The sequence below is a fragment of the Protopterus annectens genome, chromosome 4.part0 (genome assembly GCF_019279795.1).
Source record: "Protopterus annectens isolate FY-2018-M chromosome 4.part0, PAN1.0, whole genome shotgun sequence".
Taxonomy (NCBI): Eukaryota; Metazoa; Chordata; order Ceratodontiformes; family Protopteridae; genus Protopterus; species Protopterus annectens.
Window position 1 is genome coordinate 1,014,037,676 of NC_056733.1, and position 26,627 is coordinate 1,014,064,302.

Here is a 26,627-nt window from a genome sequence, read left to right on the forward strand (position 1 = left end):
TCAGGAGCACGTGCAATGAACTGACATTCATGCCTAGATAACACACTCTCACTGAGATATAATATCAGGGGCCCGTGCAATAAACTGACACTGTCATGCCTAGTTAATGCTCTCTAACCCAGACAGAATATCAAGAGCACGTGCAATAAACTGACACTGTCATGCCTTGGTTACACACACAAACTCAGACATAATATCAGAAGCACGTGCAATAAACTGACTGTAATGTCAGGTTAACACACTCCAACCCAGACATAATATCAGGAGAACGTGCAATAATCTGACACTCAGTCATGCCTAGTAAACAAACTCTAACCCAGACATAATATCAGGAGCATGTGCAATAAAGTGACTCTCATGCCTGGTTAACACACTCAAACCCAGACGTAAAATCAGGAGCATGTGCAATAAACTCACTCGCTGTGATGCCTGGTTAACACACTGTAACCCAGGCATAATATCAGTCGCATGTGCAAAAACCTGACACTGTCATGCCTGGTTAACACAATCTAACTCAGACATAATATCAGGAGCACGTGCAATAAACTGATTCTTATGCCTGGTTAACACACTCTAACCCAGACATAATATCAGTCGCATGTGCAATAAACTGACACTGTCATGCCTGGTTAACACACTCTAACCCAGACATAATATCAGGAGCATGTGCAATAAACTGACACGTTCATGCCTGATTAACCCACTTTAACCCAGACATAATATCAGGAGCATGTGCAATAAACTGACACTGTCATGCCTGGTTAACACAATCTAGCCTGGACACAATATCATGATCACATGCAATAAACTGACACTGTCATGCCATGTTAACACACTCTAATCCATACATAATATCAGGAGCACGTGCAATAAAATGACATTGTCATAGCTGGTTAACACACCCTAACCCAGGCATAATATCAGGAGCACATGCAATAAATTGACACTCATGCCTGGATAACACACTCTTACCCATAGATAATATCAGTTGCATGTTGAATAAACTGATGTTCATGCCTGGTTAACACACTCTAACCCATAAATAATATCAGGAGCATGTGCAATATACTGACACTCATGCCTAATTAACACACACTCACTGAGACATAAAAACAGTTGCAATTACAAAAAACTGAATCTCCATCATGCCTGATTAACACACTCTCACCGAGACATAATATCAGGAGCCCGTGCAATAAACTGACACTGTCATGCCTAGTTAACACAATCTTACCCAGACATATCAGTAGCATGTGCAATAAACTGACCCTTTCATGCCAGGTTAACACACTCTAACCCAGACATATTATCAGGAGCATGTGCAATAAAATTACACTGTCATAGCTGGTTAACACACTCTAACCCAGACATAATATCAGGAGCACATGCAATAAACTGACTCCTATGCCTGGTTAACACACTCTAACCCAGTCATAATATCAGAAGCACATGCAATAAACTGACTATGTCATGCCTGGTTAACACACTCTAACCAAGACATAATATCAGTAGCACGTGCAATAAACTGACTCTGTCATGCCTGGTTAATGCACTCTAACCCAGACATAATGTCAGGAGCATGTGCTTTAAACTGACATTTTCATGCCTGGTTAACACACTCTAACCCAGACATAATAACAGGAGCATGCGCAATAAACTGACACTCATGCCTCGTTAACACACTCTAACCCAGACATAATATCAGGAACATTTGCAATAAACTGACACTATCATGCATGGTAAACACAATCTAACCCAGACATATCAGGAGCATGTGCAATAAACTGACACAATCATGCCTGGTTAACACACTTTAACGCAGACATTATATCAGTTGCATATGCAATAAAGTGACTCTCTGTCATGCCTGGTTAACACACTCTAACCCAGACATAATATCAGGAGCAAGTGCAATAAACTGACACTCATGCCTATGTAACACACACTAACCCAGACATAATATCAGGAGCATGTGCAATAAACTGACACTGTCATGCCTTCTTAATGCACACTAACCCAGACATAATATCAGGAGCACGTGCAATGAACTGACATTCATGCCTGGTTAACACACACTCACCGAGACATAATATCAGGGGCCCGTGCAATAAAGTGACACCGTCATGCCTAGTTAATGCTCTCTAACCCAGACAGAATATCAAGAGCACGTGCAATAAACTGACACTCTGTCATGCCTTGGTTACACACACAAACTCAGACATAATATCAGAAGCACGTGCAATAAACTGACTGTAATGTCAGGTTAACACACTCCAACCCAGACATAATATCAGGAGAACGTGCAATAATCTGACACTCAGTCATGCCTGGTAAATAAACTCTAACCCAGACATAATATCAGGAGCACGTGCAATAAAGTGACTCCTATGCCTGGTTAACGCACTCAAACCCAGACGTAAAATCAGGAGCATGTCCAATAAACTCACTCCCTGTCATGCCTGGTTAACACAATCTAACTCAGACATAATATCAGTCGCATGTGCAAAAACCTGACACTGTCATGCTTGGTTAACACAATCTAACCCAGACATAATATCAGTCGCATGTGCAATAAACTGACACTGTCATGCCTGGTTAACACACTCTAACCCAGACATAATATCAGTCACACGTGCAATAAACTGACTCTGTCATGCCTGGTTAACACACTCTAACCCAGACATAATATCAGGAGCATGTGCAATAAACTGATACGTTCATGCCTGATTAACCCACTTTAACCCAGACATAAAATCAGTCGTATGTGCAATAAACTGACACTGTCATGCCTGGTTAACACACTCTAACCCATAAATAATATCAGGAGCATGTGCAATGAACTGACACTCATGCCTAGTTAACACACACTCACTGAGACATAAAAACAGTTGCAATTACAAAAAACTGACTCTCCATCATGCCTGGTTAACACACTCTCACCGAGACATAATATCAGGAGCCCGTGCAATAAAGTGACACCGTCATGCCTGGTTAACACACTCTGACCCAGACATAATATCAGGAGCATGTGCAATAAAGTGACTCTCATGCCTGGTTAACGCACTCAAACCCAGACGTAAAATCAGGAGCATGTGCAATAAACTCACTCCCTGTGATGCCTGGTTAACACACTCTAACCCAGGCATAATATCAGTCGCATGTGCAAAAACCAGACACTGTCATGCCTGGTTAACACAATCTAACACAGACATAATATCAGGGGCACGTGCAATAAACTGACTCTTATGCCTGGTTAACACACTCTAACCCAGACATAATATCAGTCGCATCTGGAATAAACTGACAAGTTCATGTCTGATTAACACACTTTAACCCAGACATAAAATCAGTTGTATGTGCAATAAACTGACACTGTCATGCCTGGTTAACACAATCTAGCCCGGACACAATATCATGATCACGTGCAATAAACTGACACTTTCATGCCTGATTAACACACTCTAACCCAGACATAATATCAGGAGCACGTGCAATAAAATGACACTGTCATAGCTGGTTAACATACTCTAACCCAGATATAATATCAGGAGCACATGCAATAAACTGACACTCATGCCTGGTTAACACACTCTAACCCAGACACAATATCAGGAGCATGTGTAATAAACTGACACTGTCATGCCTGGTTAACGCACACTAACCCATAAATAATATCAGGAGCACGTGCAATGAACTGACACTCATGCCTAGTTAACACACACTCACTGAGACATAAAAACAGTTGCAATTACAAAAAACTGACTCTCCATCATGCCTGGTTAACACACTCTAACCCAGACATAATATCAGTTGCATGTGAATATAAACTGACACTGTCAGGCCTGGTTAACGCACACTAACCCAGACATATTATCAGGAGTATGTGCATTAAACTGACACTGTCATGCATGGTTAACACACTCTAACCCAGACATAATATCAGGAGCACGTGTAATAAACTGACACATTCATGCCTGATTAACACACTTTAACCCAGACAAAATATCAGGAGCATGTGCAATAAAGTGACTCTCATGCCTGGTTAACACACTCTAACCCAGAGATAATATCAGTTGCATTTGCAATAAACTGACTATGTCATGACTGGTTAACACACTCAAACCCAGACATAATATCAGGAGCACGTGCAATAAACTAACTCTCATGCTTGGTTAACACATTAACCCAGACATAATATCAGTGGCATGTGTAATAAACTGACTCTGTCATGCCTGGTTAACACACTCTATCACAGACATAATATCAGGAGCATATGCAATAAACTCACTCTCTGTGATGCCTGGTTAACACACACTAACCCAGACAAAATATCAGGAGCATGTGCAATAAACTGACACTTTCATGCTGGGTTACCACACTCTATTCCTGACATAATATCAGGAGAATGTGCAACAAATGCCACTGTCATGCCTGGTTAACATACTCTAACCCAGACATAATATCAGGAGCATGAGCAATAAACTGGCTCACATGCCTGGTTAACACACTCTAATCCAGACATAATATCAGGAGCATGTGCAACAAACTGACCCTCTCATGCCTGGTTAACCCAGTCTAACCCAGACATAATATCAAGAGCATGTGCAACAAACTGACACTGTCATGCATGGTTAACCCACTCTAACCCAAACATAATATCAGGAGCATCTGCAATAAACTCACTCTCTGTCATGCCTGGTTAACACACACTAAAGCAGACAAAATATCAGGAGCATGTGCAATAAACTGACACTGTCATGCCTGGTTAACACACTCTAACCCAGACATAATATCAGGAGCACATGCAATAAACTGACACTTTCATGCCTGGTTAACACAATCTAACCCAGACATAATATCAGGAGCACGTGCAATAAACTGACTCTGTCATGCCTGGTTAACACACTCTAACCCAGACATAATATCAGGAGCACGTGCAATAAACTGACACTGTCATGCCTGGTTAACACACTCTAACCCAAACATAATATCAGGACCACATGCAATATACTGACACTTTCATGCCTGGTTAACACAATCTAACCCAGACATAATATAAGGATCACGTCCAACAAACTGACTCTTATGCCTGGTTAACACACTCTAACCCAGATATAATATCAGTCGCATGTACAATAAACTGACACTGTCATGCATGGTTAACACACTCTAACCCAGACATAATATTAGGAGCATGTGCAACAAACTGACCCTCTCATGCCTGGTTAACCCAGTCTAACCCAGACATAATATTAGGAGCCCGTGCAATAAACTGACACTGTCATGTCTGGTTATCACACTCTAACCCAGACATAATATGAGAAACAAGTGCAATAAACTGACACTCATGCCTGGTTAACACACTCTAACCCAGACATAATATCAGGAGCACGTGCAATAAACTGACTCTCTGTCATGCCTGGTTACCACACTCTAACCCAGACATAATATCAGGAGCATGTGCAATAAACTAAGACTCATGCCTGGTGAGCACACTCGAACCCAGACATAATATCAGGAGCACGTGCAATAAACTGACATGCTGTCATGCCTGTTTATGACACTTTAACCTAGACATAATATCAGGACCACGTGCAATAAAATGACAATATCATGCCTGGTTAACACACTCTAACCCAGACATAATATCAGGAGCACGTGCAATAAACTGACACTCATGCCTGGTTAACACACTCTAACCCAGACATAATATCAGTCGCACATGCAATAAACTGACACTGTCATGCCTGGTTAATGCACACTAACCCAGACATAATATCATGAGCATGTGCAATAAACTGACACTCTGTCATGCCTGGTTAACACAGTCTAACCCAGACATATTATCAGACGCATGTGCAATAAACGGACACCGTACTGCCTGGATAACCAACACCATCCTAAACATAATATCTGGCAGGTGCAATAAACTGACAATCATGCCTGGTTACCACACTCTATCCCAGACATAATATCAGGAGCATGTGCAATAAACTGACATTGTCATGCCTGGTTAACACACTCTAACCAAGACATAATGTCAGGAGCATGTGCAATAATCTGACACGCCGTCATGCCTGGTTAACACCATCTAACCAAGACAATATCAGTAGCATGTGAAATAAACTGACACTGTGATGTCTGGTTAACACACTCTTATCCAGACATAATATCAGGTGCACGTGCAATAAACTGGCCCTCTGTCTTGCCTGGTTAACACACTCTAACCCATACATAAAATCAGTCGCATGTGCAATAAACTGACATTGTCATGCCTGGTTAACACACTCTAACCAAGACATAATATCAGGAGCATGTGCAATAATCTGACATGCCATCATGCCTGGTTAATACCATCTAACCAAGACATAATATCATGAGCATGTGAAATAAACTAAAACTGTGATGCCCAGTTAACAAACTCTAATTCAGACATAATATCAGGAGCACATGCAATAAACTGACACTCTGCCATGCGTGGTTAACACACACTAACCCAGACATGATATCAGGAGCACGTGTAATAAACTGACACTGTCATGCCTGGTTGACACACTCTAACACAGACATAATATCAGGAGCATGCTAGATGGCGCTCTGAAAGCAGCACTTTTTAGAACTCCTTAAAAATACTTTAAATAACAGGAAATTATTATGTTTGTATTTTGGGAAAAACAGTTCATTATTGTTCCTTAGTATTTTTTTACTAGTATTTTAATTTTGGAATATTTTCTTCAAGAATTTCCTGTCAGAAATCTCTGGAGTTTTTAAAGCTAATTTGGGAAGATGAGTGGCTCAAAGAACTCACATGCAGAATCTACTCTGAGGAAAGAAATTCAATTGATATCTTCAACTTTACAAGAACTATCTATTAAAATGGATAGTTTTAAAGACAACTTAGAAAACCTGAGAGAAAGTTTTCATATTCAAACTGAAATGTTTAAAGAACTTCTCCATCAACAGCAGGTCAAAATATTAAACATTGAAGAGTCCTTATCTGATATAGATGGAAGGCTCAAACAGGAGGAAACCCAGGGTGATTTTCTTCAGCAACAAAATAAATGGCTTATTAACAAACTGGACGATATGGAAAATCGAGAAAGGAAGACTAATGTGAGAATCTTTGGTTTACTGGAAAAATCTGAAGGAGATGACATGATTTCTTTCCTTAATTCATGGTTACCTGACATCCTTGAACTGAAAGAAGGTTTCTCTTATGGTATAGAAAGAGCCCATCGAGCCTTTGGAAACCCATTCCTATATCTTCAACATCCTCACCCAGGTCAGTCTTTGTTAAATTTCTCTCTTATCTAGATAAAGTGCTTGTTCTGAAATGTGCTTGGAGAAAGTCCACTCTGAAGTATAAGCAAAATCTAATTAGATTTGACAATGACTTTTCCTCCAGAGTCTTAGAAATGAGAAAGAAAGCCTGGCCACTGGTAAAGTTACTCAAACAAAATAAAATAAAAGCACAACTAGCATATCCTGCAAAAATAAGGATTTTCACTTCAAATGAAACAAGGACATTTAATGTTATCGAAGAAGCAATAACTTTCATAAAGAACAATAATTTGGTCACAGTTCCGGAAGAAATGGACTGGTCTCTTACTACAACATTAAAAAGATCCCCTGAGAAAAATAAGTGGATTGATGCAAAGAAAAAAAAAAGCAAAGAACTGAGTCAAAAAGTATTCCTCCTACTGCTTCTCTCAAAGAATCAACCAAAACTAAAAATTCAGGCTAAAGGTAACAAAATAGGTATTTGTCTACTTATATTTCAAGCTACTCACAAAATATCTGTTAGTAATATGAATACTCCATTCACATACAATAGACTTAATGATTGCTTTATTGTGAAATGGTGAAGTATAAAAATGAGGGTTGGGGAGGAAATATTTAATATTAATGTAACGTACTACAAATACTGACTGTACAAAAGTGTTTAAATCTAATAGGCAAGGATCGTTATTGGCATGCAAGTTTTAAATATGTTTGACTCATTTGAATCATTTGCAATGAAACATGGATTAATTCAACCTAGATAATGAATAGATCCTGCTGAATTATTTGTCAAATATTGTTACAGATTTCACTTAAAGGTTCTGCTTGTCACAAAAACTGAAGAGAAGCTTTTGTTACACGAGACACGTAGGGAAGCTTCAGTGCTTAGTCTGCGAGCTCCTTTAGTGCACTATGCGCACTATCGTAAAGGCAGAATGCTCAGTTGATAAAGTAAAGTGCCAAAAACACAATAAACACAACACAATATATCGATGTTAAGTCATTATACTTTCTAATTTAATATACGTATTAGGAACACAGTTTTAAGTAATCACGAAGTGTTTGAACATCTACCTTCCATATTAAAGATATGCAACGAAACCCCTTTAACACAAGTGCTGTATTAGCTAATCCTTTCTTTGTTTAGTTGTCAAATAATTTTATAGCCAGTGAAAAAAAAAACATAAAGTACTGAAGTCCGGATTATCTTACTACCGGAGATGGAGTTGACGCAAATACACAATTCTAGTGTGTAATCACATTACGCTTCCTTATGGCCTTAAAGCGACAGTACTTCTGTAAATAGGATAACTACTTAATATATATACTGTATGAAAGAAGGGATGGAAAGAAGGTATTACGAGGCATGAATATATTATAACTTATTGTTAGATATTATAAAACAAAAATAAAGGAATACATTTATACAGATAAAAGTGGAATATTCAGCATTAGACCCATGGTTAGATACTTTGAACTTCTCCATGAATCTGCATTATTTAGTTAATAAATAAATAAAGAAGAGAAATGACTTAAGTATGCATTTCACCATATCCAACGAAGTATCAAAGGAAGTTTTGGTATACTTAGAAACAGTTACTGGACTAGATGAGGAAAGAATATGTAAGGCATAATCTGATACTGGGTCTTTACAAGCGTGCAATAAGACAAATCTATAGCTTATTATAATAGACATAGAGTGCAAACAGTGAAGAGCTTGCAAAATGTTATTATTTCATACAAGCATGTCTAACCTACAAGAATACATTATTAATGGAATTTTTCTGCTGAGAAATGAATGGTTGTAAAGGCACTCGCACTATGAAACTAGCTAGATGAATATTTCATCTGTTTATCATTGTCATTATCTAATTTACAGCTACTATTAATGTTTGGTCATTGAAATGCAATTCTAAACTGATTTGTTTCTTAGAATTGATATTATATGAACGTAAAATAGAAATTTAAGACCGTACTCTACACATGCAATAGAATTTGTAAGGCTATTAGTAATTTTAATAACAAATGAACTTTCTATTGAAATTTAAGGTTACGTAACATAACATGATATAGAGCTCTGCATGTGTAATTGTTGTATAGCATAGCCTTGAGCTGCACTGTCTATGCTTTGCAATTCATATATATGCAGAACTTGTAGTTCACAAATTTAAACTAATCCATAACAGCGATGAGAGGTATTAGAAATTGTTTAATTCTCTGAGTTTTAAATTGTTACTAGTGTAAACAAATTGCACAACACTGGCTAAAGTATGCTCTATAAGGCGGTTATGAAATGAACTGGTCATTATATAGATACTCATATGAGATGGAAAGGAAATGGATTATCGAACACATTACATGATAATTTACTTATGTTATATAAATACTTTATTAAAAAGGAATTATACCTGAATCAATGCACATGATGTAATAAATGATAAAACTTAAATGTTTGAAATCTACACCAGGTTATTCTACAGCCAACACATCTCTAAATAACTTTGATTGAATTAATCACATATATTTGACTTGATCAATTGCAACCTCCAGAATAATATGCAAAGGAGCCTCTAATTTTCATTAATGTTTGGTTCAATTTCTGCAACAAAGGTTAATCTGTCTTCTTAGTTCACTTAGATTGGGAATGTTATACATTCCATGTTTGTTAAAAGATTATTTTAAATATTTGTTTATATGCATTTATAAAGTCTACTATTGTACATTTGTTGATTTTTTTCTTCTGGCCTCATTCAATTTTTATTTTATATAGTTTAAAAGGAAGTAACAGCCTCAACACTGAATTCAACGCATATATGGAGATTATACAGCAAATAAATGACAAAATATACAGTCATCATTTCAATCAAAACTCTTTAAGTACAAATTAATAAGATGGACACAGTATTGCTCTTACTTAAATACCTAAAAATAAATAAAGCACAAGTGTTTTTTCTACAGGAAACTCACTTTAAAGCTAATGGTAATTTCAACGAACTAGCGAAAAAGGCAAAGAAAGTCGCAGGTAAACCAACTGTCTTTAATCCAACAACAGGAACTCACAAATTACCAACGGACTGCAAACCAACATTCACATTAAAATAAAACTAGCAGGACTTCTTCAGATAAAAAGTGTCATAAAATTTTCATCATTAAATAATGAATGAATAGATGGGTGTTGCGTGCAACACAAACTTCACTCAATTAACTTAAAGGAGCATTGCTCACTATAGTACATAAATTGTAATACAAAATACGTATGTTTACAACAAGTTTCTTCCTCTCTGTAACATAAAAAAATAAATAAATAGCTAAATAAAAGATTTCAACACTTGCAAGCAGACATGTCAAGGATTTACGGGTACAAATAATGCAAAAGCTATGTATGAAAAGATGATAAATAATACTTTTATGTACCTAGTGTCATACATTGAGTTTTTTAGAAATTTTTGTTTTTATTTATATTTAAAATTCTTAAATGCATAAACCTATAAGTGTACCCAAGTCCTACTTCTCTAATGAAAACTATAATTTTAATTTAAATTTAAATTTTAATTTTAATTTTTGTCTTTTAATTTTTAATGCTTAATATTTTATGTTTAATGTTTGATAGTTGCCTTGTTACTGTGTGAGGCTAGCTATGCAAATTTGGTCATGGCATCATGGGAGCAAGAGTTTATTTTCAATAAACCTGATATAAAGAAACAGATGTATTTTTACACACGCTTCCTTGATGACATTTTTATACTACTTAATGGTGACAGGGATGACGCAATAGCATCGGTAGATTATTTTAATAGTACAACAAGCTTCCTTTCTTTTACATTTGCCTTTGACACTGACCAGATTTCTTATCTGGATGTAGATTTGGGCAAAGATGTAACAAAAAATTCATATGTTTTTAAAATCTACAGAAAACATACATATTCCAATTTTTTTCTCCATTACAGTAGCTGTCACCCTTGGCACCAGTTGGTCAGTTGTCAAAGGACAATTTGTGAGAGCTGCGCGTATGGACACACTTGAATCAGACGTTTTATATGTAAGTCAAAAATTGAAAGATATGTTTCTTAAAAGGGGTTACCCTGAGGACCTGATAGACATGGTTTGTGATGAAGTTACCACTAAGAGAGAACAAGGCCTGTATAGGCCAATCCAAAGTTTGAGTTTTAATAACACTGGAACAATTGATTTCAGTCATGCTGACAAGTATGAATATACAATCAGTTTGATAACCCCCTTTAATAGTGACGCTAAGGAGATTAAGTATATCCTATATAAAAATTGGGAAATAATTAGGAGAGACATTCATATTTCTGATAGGTTTGAGAACAATCCTCAAATTACATATAAGCGTGGTACTAATTTGAAAAGTTTATTAGAGGTCAACAAACCAGTTTTAAATTGGAAATATGGTATGTATAAATGCCAAATGTGTAAGCACATGAGTACAGGCAGAGAGGTAACCATTAGAAATACTATTTACAAGACTCATTCTAGGTTTACTTGCCAGTCTAAATCTGCTGTCTATGTGGCTCAATGCTCAGGTTGTACTGCTTTCTACATCGGTAAAACCGATCGTAAGTTGAAAGAATGTGTTTACGAGCATTTGTATAAAATCAGAAATCAAAGCTTAGACAATGCTCTGGCAGGACATATAGTGTCACATCCACATCATTCTTTCTTATTTAAAGCCATTGATTCAGTGTTTGATGATAATAGAGGTGGGCCTTCATCTTTACTGTTGAAACAGCTTGAATTATGTTGACAACTTCATACTGGGTCTTGTTTCCATCCAGGTTTGAATGAGGTAGTATCTTTCACATGTATACTCAAACCTAGGAATTTGAAACACTAGTATACTATAAACATATATACATAATACTCTTGTTACCCTTTGGAGAAAAGAAAATGTAACAGTAACAAGGCAACTATAAAACATTAAACATTAAATATTAAACATTAAAAATTAAAAGACAAAAATTAAAATTAAAATTTAAATTAAAATTATAGTTTTCATTAGAGAAGTAGGACTTGGGTACACTTGTAGGTTTATGCATTTAAGCAGTTTAAATATAAATAAAAACAATAAATTCTAAAAAACTCTTAAATAATAATTTTATGTACCTAGTGTTATACATTATCATCTTTTCATACATAGCTTTTGTATTATTTGTACCCGTAAATTCTTGACATGTCTGCTTGCAAGTGTTTAGCTATTTAGTTGGTGTAATAGTAGTGCGGTAATTCCTTTTTCAGATTTTAACAAACTTTAGTTTTTGTTTGTACTGTTGTTAACAATAAAATCTTTTATTTAGCTATTTATTTTTTTTTTATGTTACAGAGAGGAAGAAACTTGTTGTAAACATATGTATTTTGTTTTACAATTTATGTACTATAGTGAGCAATGCTCCTTTAAGTTAATTGAGCAAAGTTTGTGTTGCACGCAACCCCCATCTATTCATTCATTATTTACTGATGAAAATTTTATGACACTTTTTATCTGAAGAAGTCCTGCTAGTGAGCAGGACAAAAAGTGCTTTATTTTAATGTTAATGCTGGTTTACAGTCCGTTGGTAATTTGTGAGTTCCTGCTGTTGGATTAAAGACTGTTGGTTTACCTGCGACTTTCTTTGCCTTTTTTGCTAGTTCATTTATTTTTATTTTCAGCAGTTTGCTAATGATAATTTCACTTGGAACCCAAGTGACTTCCTAAAGCTATCTAATTCATCATAGAGTAAAAAAAACAGGGGGGGGTATTAATACTATAGAAGAAAAATATTATTAATCCACAAGTTTTATTTAACTATGAAGACAAAGAGGGCCTTTTATCAATAGTAAGATATAGTAATATAATCTGAACATTGGTGAACTTGTATTGGTTTCCGGGTATAGGTATAGGAACTATTAAAAAACACACAGAACTTATTAACAAAACATCTAAAGGTAACTTAATTTTGGGATGTGATTTTTACTGTATCTTAGATAGCCAGGAGACTACCAATAAAAGACCTTTTTGTAGCACATCTACAGGGAGAACTCTTAAAAAATGGATAGATAACTTGCAATTATTAGACTCATTTAGTCTTAAGAGTGAAAGTTCATTACTATTCTCCCATAGTGATTATAGATTTAACACTCAAACAAGAATTGATAAAATATATGTATCTCATGATTTAAAAATGAAAATATCACATTCTTCTATAATCCCCTGTCTGACCATAACTCGCTTATTCTTAGAATTCAAATGGATTTCAAAAGATTGATAATTACCAAGAGAATATTTTACTAAATTAAAAGAGTTTAAGCCATGGTTAGATTTGGAAATAAAATATTTCTTGGATATAAACTATACTAGTGACATACATATAGTTATTTTATGGGATTCTCTAAAGACATATCTTTATGGCAAAATTATTTCTTGGTGTAATAATAAAGCGAAGGAATGGGAATCAGAGCTAACTAACATTCAAAAACAAATCATAGAAACTAACCTAAAGGATTTGGAAGACCCTGTTATAAAAAAAGGAGATTGCAAAATTAAATAAAAAATATAATGATATCTTATTGCATAAAATCAATTTGGCCTTAGAAAAATTAAAATAAAATTCTTATTCAATCTCTCCCAAATATATGCATAATTTAGCTATGAGATTAAAAAGATCTTCCAATGCAAATACTATTACAAACATAATTCATGAAGGGGATAACAAGAAAAAAGTTTCAGATATAAGTGACATTTTGGATCCTTTTAAATTTTATTTCACAAAACATTATAACAATAATGACCCACTTCATAACAATACAAACATATGCCTAGATAACTTAAATTTAAATAAAATACCAGAGAACATGAATATTCAAAAACAAATTACGATAGAAGAAATTAATGAGAAATTAAAAGAAGTAAAATAACAAAGCCCCAGGCATAGATGGAATCATTATGGAAATTTATAAACTATTCCCATCATCTGTCATACCAATACTACAAAAAGCACTAAACAAAATATATTCACAAGGCACAATTCCACCATCATGGAGATACTCATTGATTACATCTATTTTAAAGGAAAATAAAAGTCTCACTTCATGTAGCTCATATAGACCTATTTCACTCCTTAATAATGACTACAAATTTTTATGTCTATTCTAGTCAATAGAATAAAAAACACTCCAACTAAAGTCATTAATGATAACCAAACAGGGTTTATTTACAACAGACGCACCCATAACATACATAGAATCTTAACCACTGTAGATATTTTAAATAAAGACAAAGCTGAAGCACTAATAGTCACATTAGATATTGAAAAAGCATTTGATTCATTAAATTGGAATTACCTATTCAAAGTTTTACAAACTTATAATTTTCCTACACAATTCATCACTCTAATAAAGAATATATAGAGAGACAACCTGGCATAAGTAAAATTAGGTCTATTCACATCGGAAGCAATTAAAATTACTAAGGGTACCAAACAAGGATGCCCCATGTCTCCAATATTATTTGACCTAGCAACTGAACTTTTTTCCTCTGAGATTTGTTCAAATCCCAAAATTAAAGACATTAACATTTATAATAAATTTAACACCAAAATAATGTTATTTGCTGATGAAATTTTACTTACCTTGTCAAACTCAGATGAGTCTCTATGTGAATTAAACTCTATTGCTGAGAAATTTCATCACATCTCAGGTCTAAAAATTAATGCTTATAAATCAAATCACATACTATTAAATAATAAAAATAAATCAAATACTAACATAAATCAAATACTTGGTAAACACGTTTCCTCTTTAGATTATTTAGAGATTGTTTTATGTAAAAACCTAGAACTAACTTTATCTACAAATTACAACAATATTCTGAATACCCAAAAATTATCAATAGGAAAATGGAATAAACTGTATTTAACCTTTAAAGATAGATTACCGTTAATAAAAATGGTCACTCGCCCAAAGGTAAACTACAGTACACAAGCTATCCCTATAATTCCTAGCAACAAAAACTTAAAAGATTTAAATAGAATTATTATAAGTTTCCTTTGGTACCCCCCCCAAAAAAAAAAACAGAATAGCTTATCTGAACCATATAAGGCCCTGGGAGATGGGAGGCATTAACTTTCCTGATTTAGAAACTTATATCAAAGCATCCATTTTCAAAATGATAGTAAATTGGATAGATCCAAAAATTTTCCTCAGCATGGAAAACATTACATACTGTTATTTTTCAAGAGGAATGTAAATTAGCAAAAAATATACAATTAAATGATCAGAATAATAAGCTCTGGTGCTTTATTTGTGTTAACTTGCAATACAACTGCACCAAACCTACTAATCTAAATTATATAAGTTATATTTACAATACTTTGTAAATAATAATGTTGATATCAAATTAGGGTTCCAGTTATTAACTCCATTTAAAATTACAAAAAAACGTTTTCAACAACATTCCTACAGATACCCTTAACTCATGGAAGAGAAACAACTTCATATGTTGGTATCATTGTATGGAAAATCTATTATTCTCACATATGAATCAAATAATTAACACATTTAATTTATCAAGCACTGACTGGCTAGCTCTCAATACACTAATAGCTTATGCAAAAGATTTATGTAGAACAATAGATAATTCCTCATTTAGTTCCGTGCCCAAATTTGTATCTCATTTATATGGGATAATATATGGAGACTTTAATTGGACAAATTTAATTTCAAACTTATATAAAATTAACATCAACTATAAAACAAAAGCTAATCAGAAATTTTGGAATTTCATCACTAAAGATCATACATTATTGTTATCAAATGAGACCAAAAAAGATATATTATATTCTATAAAGTTAACCTCAAATATACAATGTTGGAAAATGTTTGCATGGAAGCTCCTTCACAGAGCCTTTTACACTCCAAGTAAAATAGCTAAATTTAATAACATGAATGAAACATTATGTTGGAGGTGTTCAATAAAATGTAATGCAGATTGGTCTCACATTATGTATGAATGTTCTTATAAAAAGAAATTTTGGGAAGATATTGCTGAATTTTGCAAGCCATTTATACTGATTCTTTTATTTTGTTAAAGTTAACAATTCTCCTGAATATATATGGAGCCACTGCAATGAAAATGAAAGACCGGTATCTTCTTTGGACTATAATGGCAGTATCAAAAATGTATTACAAGGAAATGGAACTCAACTATCAGTCCAACTTTCGAGGATTTTCTAACTCTATTGAAAGAGGTAGCTTTGTTAGAAATCAAAGTTAAGGAAATGAGAATCTTTCCTAGGAAATGGACCAACAATCCTTGGGAGAAAGTTCTCTCCCTAGCTGAGACACTCAAGATGGTCACAAATTAACCTATATAAGAAGAGAAGTCGCAAGGAATCATCATTTATTTGTCCAACTGTTTGTTTAATAATGTATAGCATCTGTATATGCAAAAATTATTTGTACTTCTTATATACAACTGACTTGAGGCCTATGTACATTTGTAAATAGTTACTTAACTTAAATATTTGATTTACAAAATCCATTAACTATTGTTTGTAAAGAATCCTTTCAATAAAATTATTTGACCAAAAAAAAAAAAAAAAAAAAAAAACTAATATCAGGAGCATGAGCAATAAACTGCCACATTCATGCCTGGTTAACACAATCTAACCCAGACATAATATCAGTCTCATGTACAATAAACTGACACTGTCATGAGTTGTTGACACACACTAACCCAGACATAATATCAGGAGCACGTGCAATAAACTGACACTCTGTCATGTCTGGTTAACACACACTAACTCAGACATAATATCAGGAGTACATGCAATAAACTAACGCTGTCATGTCTGGTTAACACCCTCTAACTCTGACATAATATCAGTCGCATGTTAATATAAACAGACACTGTTATGCCTGGTAAACACACTCTAACCCAGATATAATATCAGAAGCACGTGCAATAAACTGACACATTCATGCCTGGTTAACACACTTTAACTCAGATATAATATCAGGAACACATGCAATAAATTGACACACTGTCATGCCTGGTTAACACAATCTAACCTAGACATAATATCAGGAGCCCATGCAATAAAGTGACTCTGTCATGCCTGGTTAACACACTTTAACTCAGACATAATATCAGTCGCATGTGCAATAAACTGACACTCATGCCTGGTTAACACACTCTAACCCAGACATAATATCAGGAGCACATGCAATAAACTGACTCTCATGCCTGGTTAACACACCCTAACCCAGACAGGATATCAGGAGCATGTGCAATAAACTGACTCTTTCATGCCTGGTTAATATACTCTAACCCAGACATAATGCATCAGTTGCATGTGCAAAAAAGTGACTATATCATGCCTGGTTAACACAGCCTATCCCAGACATAATATCAAGAGCACGTGCAATAAACTGACAATGTCATGCCTGGTTAGCACACTCTAAACCAAAAGTGACATCAGGAGCACGTGCAAAAAACTGACTCTGTCATGCCTGGTTTACACACACTAAGCCAAACATAATATCAGGAGCACGGTCAATAAACTGACTCTGTCATGCATGGTTAACACACACTAACCCAGATATAATATCAGTCGCATGTGCAATAAACTGACACTGTCATGCCAGGTTAACAAAATCTTACCCAGACATAATTTCAGGAGCACGTGCAATAAAATGACACTGTCATGCCAGGTTAACACAGTCTAACCCAGACATAATATCAAGAGCACGTGCAATAAACTGACTATATCATGCCTGGTTAACACACTCAAACCCAGATATAATAGGAGCATGGGCAATAAACTGACACTCATGCCTGGTTAATGCACACTAACCCACAAATAATATCAGGGGCATGTGCAATAAACTGACACTGTCATGCATGATTAACACACTGTAACCCACACAAAAAATCAGGAGTACATGCAATAAACTGACTATATCATGCCTGGTTAACACACTCTAACCCACACATAATATCAGGAACACGTGCAATAAACTGACACACTGTCATGCCTGGTTAACACAATGTAGTCCAGACATAATATCAGGAGCATGTGCAACAAACTGACTCTCATGCCTGGTTAACACACACTAACCCAGACATAATATCAGTTGCATGTGCAATAAACTGACTCTGTCTTGCCTGGTTAACACACACTAACCCAAACATAATATCAGGAGCATGTGCAACAAACTGACTCTCATGCCTGGTTAACACACACTAACCCAGACATAATATCAGTCGCATGTGCAATAAACTGACTCTGTCTTGCCTGGTTAACACACACTAATCCAGACATAATATCAGGAGCACATACAATAAACTGACACTCTGCCATGCCTCATTCACTCCGGAGCAGCTCTTTTGAGTGTGCACCTTTAACCCCTAGTGGGCTTGGTTTAAGCCTTTAAAAACTAAGTTATCACCTTAGAGTTCTAGAAAACTCTCATTGAAAGAGGTCAAACATCAACAGAGTTGTGTTTGCCATCACATATGGCTCAAGACAAAATATCCTGGTACCTTGTAAGTAACATGGTTTTGGAATTATTAATGCAAATATGAACAATCCATATTTGACGCATAGAGGAGCAGTAGGGGTTAACTGCAGACGGCACCTGGAGGAGCACTCGGCTGTTGACACTCTAACCCAGACATAATATCAGGAGCCATTGCAATAAACTGACTCTGTCATGCCTGGGTAACACACACTAACCCAGACATAATGTCATTCGCACGTGCAATAAACTGACACTGTCATGCCTGGTTAACACACTCTGACACAGACATAATATCAGGAGCATCTGCAATAAACTGACACTCTGTCATGCCTGGTTAACACACACTAACACAGACATGATATCAGGAGCACGTGCAACAAACTGCCACTCTCTCAGGCCTGGTTAAAACACACTAACTAAGACATAATATCAGAAGCACGTGCAATAAACTAACACTGTCATGCCTGGTTAACACACTCTAACCCAGACATAATATCAGTTGCACATTCTATAAACTGTCTCTCTGTCATGCCTGGATAACACAATCTAACCCAGACATAATATCAGTCGCATGTGCAATAAACTGACACTAACATGACTTGTTGACACACACTAACGCAGACATAATATCAGGAGCACGTGCAATAAACTGACACTCTGTCATGTGTGGTTAACACACACTAACTCAGACATAATATCAGGAGCACATGCAATAAACTAACACTGTCATGCCTGGTTAACACCCTCTAACTCTGACATAATATCAGTCGCATGTGAATATAAACTGACACTGTTATTTTATTTATTTAACATTTGTTGACCGGGAATGTCCGACTAGGTTCCACAGAGCCTGTTTTCAGCGGAGGCCCAGGGAGAAATGCTCCAGATGCATGTCTTTGGAATGTGGGAGGAAACCCATGTGAACACAGGGAGAACATGCAAACTCCTCACAGAAGGCACCCCACCCGAGAATCGAACCGGAGAACCTCTTGCTGTGAGGTGACAATGTTAACCGCTGCACCACTGTGCCACCTGGTTAACACACTCTAACCCAGAAATAATATCAGGAGCATGTGCAATAAACTGACACTGTCATGCCTGGTTAACACCTTCTAACTCTGACATAATATTAGTCGCATGTGCAATAAACTGACTCTGTCATGCCTGGTTAAAACACACTAACCCAGACATAATATCAGTCACATGAGCAATATACTGACACTGTCATGACTGGTTAACACACTCTAACCCAGACATAATATCAGGAGCACATGCAATAAACTGACTCTCATGCCTGGTTAACACACCCTAACCCAGACATAATATCAGGAGCACGTGCAATAAACTGACTCTTTCATGCCTGGTTAACACATTCTAAACCTGACATAATGCATCAGTCACATGTGCAAAAAAGTGACTATATCATGCCTGGTTAACACAGCCTATCCCAGACATAATATCAAGAGTACGTGCAATAAACTGACAATGTCATGCCTGGTTAGCACACTCTAAACCAAAAGTAACATCAGGAGCACGTGCAAAAAACTGACTCTGTCATGCCTGGTTAACACACTCTAACCCAGACATAATATCAGGAGCATGTGCAATAAACTGACTATGTCATGCCTGGTTAACACAATCTAACCTAGACAGAATATCAGGAGCATGTGCAATAAACTGACACTCTGTCATGCCTGGGTAAATAAATCTAACCCAGACATAATATCAGGAGCACAAGCAATAAACTGACACTGTCATGCCTGGTTAACACACTCTAACCCAGATATAATATCAGTCGCATGTGCAATAAACTGACTTTGTCATGCCGGGTTAACACAGTCTAACCCTGACATAATATCAGGAGCACGTGCAATAAACTGACACTGTCATGCCTGGTTAACACAGTCTAACCCTGTCATAATATCAAGAGCACATGCAATAAACTGACTATATCATGCCTGGTTAATGCACGCTAACCCAGAAATAATATCAGGGGCATGTGCAATAAACTGACACTGTCATGCGTGGTTAACACACTGTAACCCACACATAAAATCAGGAGTATGTGCAATAAACTGACTATATCATGCCTGGTTAACACACTCTAACCCACACATAATATCAGGAACACGTGCAATAAACTGACACACTGTCATGCCTGGTTAACACAATGTAGTCCAGACATAATATCAGGAGCATGTGCAACAAACTGACTCTCATGCCTGGTTAACACACACTAACCCAGACATAATATCAGGAGCACATACAATAAAGTGACACTCTGACATGCCTGGTTAACACATTCTAACCCAGACATAATATCAGGAGCCGTTGCAATAAACTGACTCTGTTATGCCTGGTTAACTTACTCTAACCCAGACAAAGTATCAGGAGCATGTACAATAAACTGACATGCATGCCTGGGTAACACACACTAACCCAGACATAATGTCAGTCGCACGTGCAATAAACTGACACTGTCATGCCTGGTTAACACTCTGACACAGACATAATATCAGGTGTATGTGCAATAAACTGACACTGTCATGCCTGGTTAACACAATCTAACCCAGACATAATATCAGGAGCATCTGCAATAAACTGACACTCTGTCATGCCTGGTTAACACACACTAACACAGACCTGATATCAGGAGCACGTGCAACAAACTGACACTCTCTCAGGCCTGGTTAAAACAAACTAACCCAGACATAATATCAGAAGCATGTGCAATAAACTAACACTGTCATGCCTGGTTAACACACTCTAACCCAGACATAATATCAGTCGCATGTGAATATAAAATGACATTGTCATGCCTGGTTAACACACTCTAACCCAGACATAATATCCGGAGCACGGGCAATAAACTGACACACTCATGCCTGGTTAACACACTCTAACCCAGACATAATATCAGAAGAATGTGCAATAAACTGACTCTCATGCCTGACTAACGCACTCTATCCCAGACATAATATCAAGAGCACGTGCAATAAACTGACTCTGTCATGCCTGGTTAACCCACTCTAACCCAGACAAAATATCAGGAGCACGTACAATAAATTGACATGCATGCCTGGGTAACACACACTAACCCAGACATAATATCAGTTGCACGTGCTATAAACTGACTCTCTGTCTTGCCTGGATAACACACTTTAACCCAGACATAATATCAGTTGCATGTGAATATAAAATGACACTGTCATGCCTGGTTAACGCACTCTAACCCAGACATAATATGAGGAGCACGTGCAATAAACTGACTTTCATGCCAGGTTAACACACTCTAACCCAGACATAACATCAAAAGCACATGCAATAAACTCACACTATGTCATGCCTGGTTAACACACTCTAACCCAGACATAATATCAGGAGCATGTTCAATAAACTGACATGTTCATGCCTGGTTAACGCACTCTAACCCAGACATAAAATCAGTTAAACGTGCAAGAAACTGACACTGTCATGCCTGGTTAACACAATCTAACCCGAACAGAAAATCAGTCACATGTGCAATAAACTGACATAATTCCATAAGCACGTCCAATAAAGTGACTCTCTGTCATGCCTGGTTAACACACTCTAAACCAGACATAATATCAGGAGCATGAGCAATAAACTGACACACATGCCTGGTTAACACACTCTAACCCAGACATAATATCAGGAGCATGTGCAGAAAACTGACACTGTCATGCCTGGTTTACCCACTCTAACCTAGACATAATATCAGGAGCATGTGCAACAAACTGACCCTCTCATGCCTGGTTAACCCATTCTAACCCAGACATAATATCAGGAGCATTTGCAAAAAACTGACATTATTATGCCTGCTTAACACACTCTAACCCAGACATAATATCTGGAGCACATACAATAAACTGACACTGTCATAGGTTCATAGGTAGGTACATAACGAGCATACAAGCTAGCAAAAATGTACGCTTTCGCCACCTAAGAAAATATCCTGTATTATCGAGCAGACCAGAATATCCCTGGGGTTAATGTTCACATTTCATCCAATCATCAGATCTTGAAGAGTGCTAATGAGGAGCTCTGTTTATAGATGGTAGCCCAGATATAATTCTGGACAAATCTATCCTCCAGCATGTTCTGATTGTGGTGATAATTACCCAACGTATAGGATAATCTAATTAAGAGCATGTCCAACACTCTTTGCATAGCTGTATGTTAGCAGAGACTGCTCAGAATGATAGGCAGTAAAGTTGTAATGAGACGGTCTGCATACATCTGTTACCTAATCCCCAGGTATTTCTGTGGCCCAGTTGTTGTAGATGTCTTGTGGTACATACCAAAACTGACTCTATAATGGGTCTAATGAGTGATGAGTAAAACAATGATCTGAAAATTTTGTGATAATAGCCAGTAGAAGATTTCCTGACCACTGTGACATGTGATTATCAAAGGAGACCACTGCACCTGTGTCAAGGTCCTTATCACATGCATTAAGTAAACTACCAGCATGCTGGGATGTACAGATAAAAATGACAATACTCCTGAGCTTCAGGCCATGGCTTCAAAGGTATCTGTCTCAGTACAGTTTGTCCACATCATTAACAATATCTAGTTTGCAGTCATCTGCAAACTTGTTACCAAAGACCCTCTGTGTTGGCCTGCACTCAGAGAAGTAGATACCAATCAGAAACTCAGGACTAACTGGTACTCCACTCACTGGTCTGATGTCAATTTAATCTGCTATACAGTGTGGGTTCTTAGGACATTAAACCCATCTGTACATAGCGGCTCTAGTTTAGACCATCTATAATTCCAGATATGTCAGCAGATCTAATGCTGGTTAACCATCACCCTCATCTAGCTGGTGACTGTCAAAAATCAATATTTTACATCTCTTTTACAACCAAATTCAGTCAGAGTTGGCAATTACCACTGTCTTTGCATGAGTTCCACATGATATCGCCCATGGACTTGCAGATCACCCCAGGCTAATCGGTAGTTCCCAGGCACATGCTCAGGAGTGGAATAACCATCACTGCCCCATTCATTACAAAGCCTGATGAGCTATGATTGAACATGGTACTATATGCCAGTTCATCAGAATTGTAAAGCACCTGACATTGTCATGTCCCATGGATGCTGTGTTCTTGCTTTAAATGTGATTACAGCTGTGATTATAACTTTACCTCTATAGAGATTCAGATAATAATGTTAGCACTGAACCCATCTGTTAGGATGTGCAATAGTTGGTTCTGTAAGTGCCATTGTGTTAACTCAGACAGATCTGAGTGTTCAAGATTGTGACATAAAGCAGAATGCTTTCATTGTCTTAGATCTAAAACATAACAGCCATATATGAGGGATCTCAGTCACTGAGGTTGACCAATTTCTCCAGTCATGGGATTTACTATGCAACAGTTTACTCTGTTGTAGAGTTTGTTTATCAGAGGACCAGATGCCTGGAGGATAACACTGGTTCTATTAGATAATGATCCAGCATGTGTAATGCTTATAAAGTCAGTGTGGATTAATACATACCTCTATTGTCCATCTGCATGGGATGTCAGAACCACGTCAATAAGTGTGTAGTTGGCTGGAGAAGACAACAGCTAATTGGGGTGTATATGTCAGGCTGATTAGCTGTCTGGATCTGACCAATTCAACAGAATAATACCTCAAACACTGGTTTCAGCGTTAATGACCAGGTCTAATATTGCTGCCCCTGGTGGTGTAATAAGTCATCCAAGCATAATATGAATTTTAGAAAACTCTGAGCAAAAGAGTTGCACATAGTAGTTTTCCAGTTAATGGTGTGTAAAACACTACCCATATTCAGTGTTGTACTAATACCCAGGTATCAAGAAATAAAATCCATGTCTGTAGCAATATAATTTATTGCTCCTGCTCAGAGTTAACACTTCTATAACTCAGCATTATGTTGTGCAATAGCCTGATGTGTGGATATCCAATAATATGATCATGCCCACCTTTAGTGCTTCTGGGATGTCATGTGGTATAATTGAACACTGTTAATGGCCAGCTTTTGAACTGTCACTGCACAGATTTCAATATAAAGTGCCTCGATCATTTTGAGGTTTAACTTCAGCATTGAGTAGCACCACTCAGATGCTGTTTGCACCTAGCGGTGAATTAATATTTGAACCTCCTAAAAAAGGCACTATAGGTGTAAAGAGCCTGAGCCAGTATCCAGAATCCTAATTACAGTTGAGGCCATCAATAAAGCATCTGGATGTCGATCATGCCCCAGGTTAACAAATACTATCCTAGAATACACCAGAATTTAATAATTGTTGAATTTAATCATTTTATGCAAGTATCATTCTGGTGATGCAGGATGCTACTGTTATCACCTGCTGACACAAGATCAGAGCTTCCATGTCTCTTTTCATGTAGTCCAGATATATACGCCTCAGGTCATTCACACGAACGACAATGACAGTGTCATGTACTTATTGTGGAACCTGGCATCCTGGCATCCTGACATACAGGCAGCTGACAGTAACTTTCAGTCTATGAGATAATACCTGTGCTCACCATAGAGTCACCTATCTAGAGCAATGTAATATCAGCTGTGCATAAACTGATCCATGTGTCATTTGGGTTGTGTTTTAGTTATGCCATCTTATGCTTTGATTCCTGATGCTGGAGCAGGTTTTATCAGAGCCCAATGTAGCTGCGTGTTTCATGCCTGGTTCAGTTCTGAACTATGTATATGTGGTGTGGTAATACCTTCTCCCTACCGTCTATCCAGTCTGGATGAAGAGACTTTACTCCAGTTTGGCTATATAAGTGCACTTCTCATGCAGTGTTGGTGGTAGAGGAGATGTCATATCAGGCAATAAACACTTGCATGCCCAGATATCAGCAGAATAAATCACTAGCTGACTCAGACATGCCTGGCTATTTATTAAGACTACCGCTCCAGACAAATATGCTGTATAATTTCACATGTAGTGCTTATAATGAGTTCTAACAAGTGCTAATTCAAAGAAAAGATTTGAGGCTAAACTGACACTGGCTATTATAAGAAACATAACTAAGCTAGACATATAACACAGAAGAACTTGTCAGAAGCCAACAATCAGTCTAGACCATAACAGGAAAGGCAGGAACAACTTAATCTGTTTCCCAGATGCTCTCTACACAGATAATAAGTGGCTGAATCAAATACTGATCTCACTTCACTCAAGTTGAGAGAGCAAATGAGATGTAATTAAAGGAGTATCCCACAAATCAGACGGGCATTTTTCCTAAGATTAACACCAAAACAGAAACAGGGAGGGCGGGTAGGAAAACTAACTGAAAACCAGAGACAAAACTTCCAGTTCAGTTAATACTCATGCAACACAGTTAAATCAATTTAAATACTGTATTATTTGAAAAAAAGTGCAGATAAAGGTACTTAAATTCTCTTATACATCCAGTTGACTACAGCTCGATCTTAGCCAGCCAAAGCTGAGGTGCCTGGTTAACATACACTAACCCAGACATAAAAATAGAAGCATGTGCAATAAACTGACACTGTCATGACTGGTTAAGACACTCTAACCCAGCTATAATATCAGGAGCATGGGCAATCAACTGACATTGTCATTCCAGGTTAACACACTCTAAACCAGATATATTATCAGGAGCATGTGCAATCAACTAACGCTGTCATGCCTGGTTAACACACTCTAACCCAAACATAATATCAGCACTATGTGAAATAAACTGACACTGTCATGCCTGGTAAACACAATCTAACCAGACATAATATCAGGAATATGTGCAATAAACTAACACTGTCATACCTGGTAACACACTATAACCCAGATGTAATA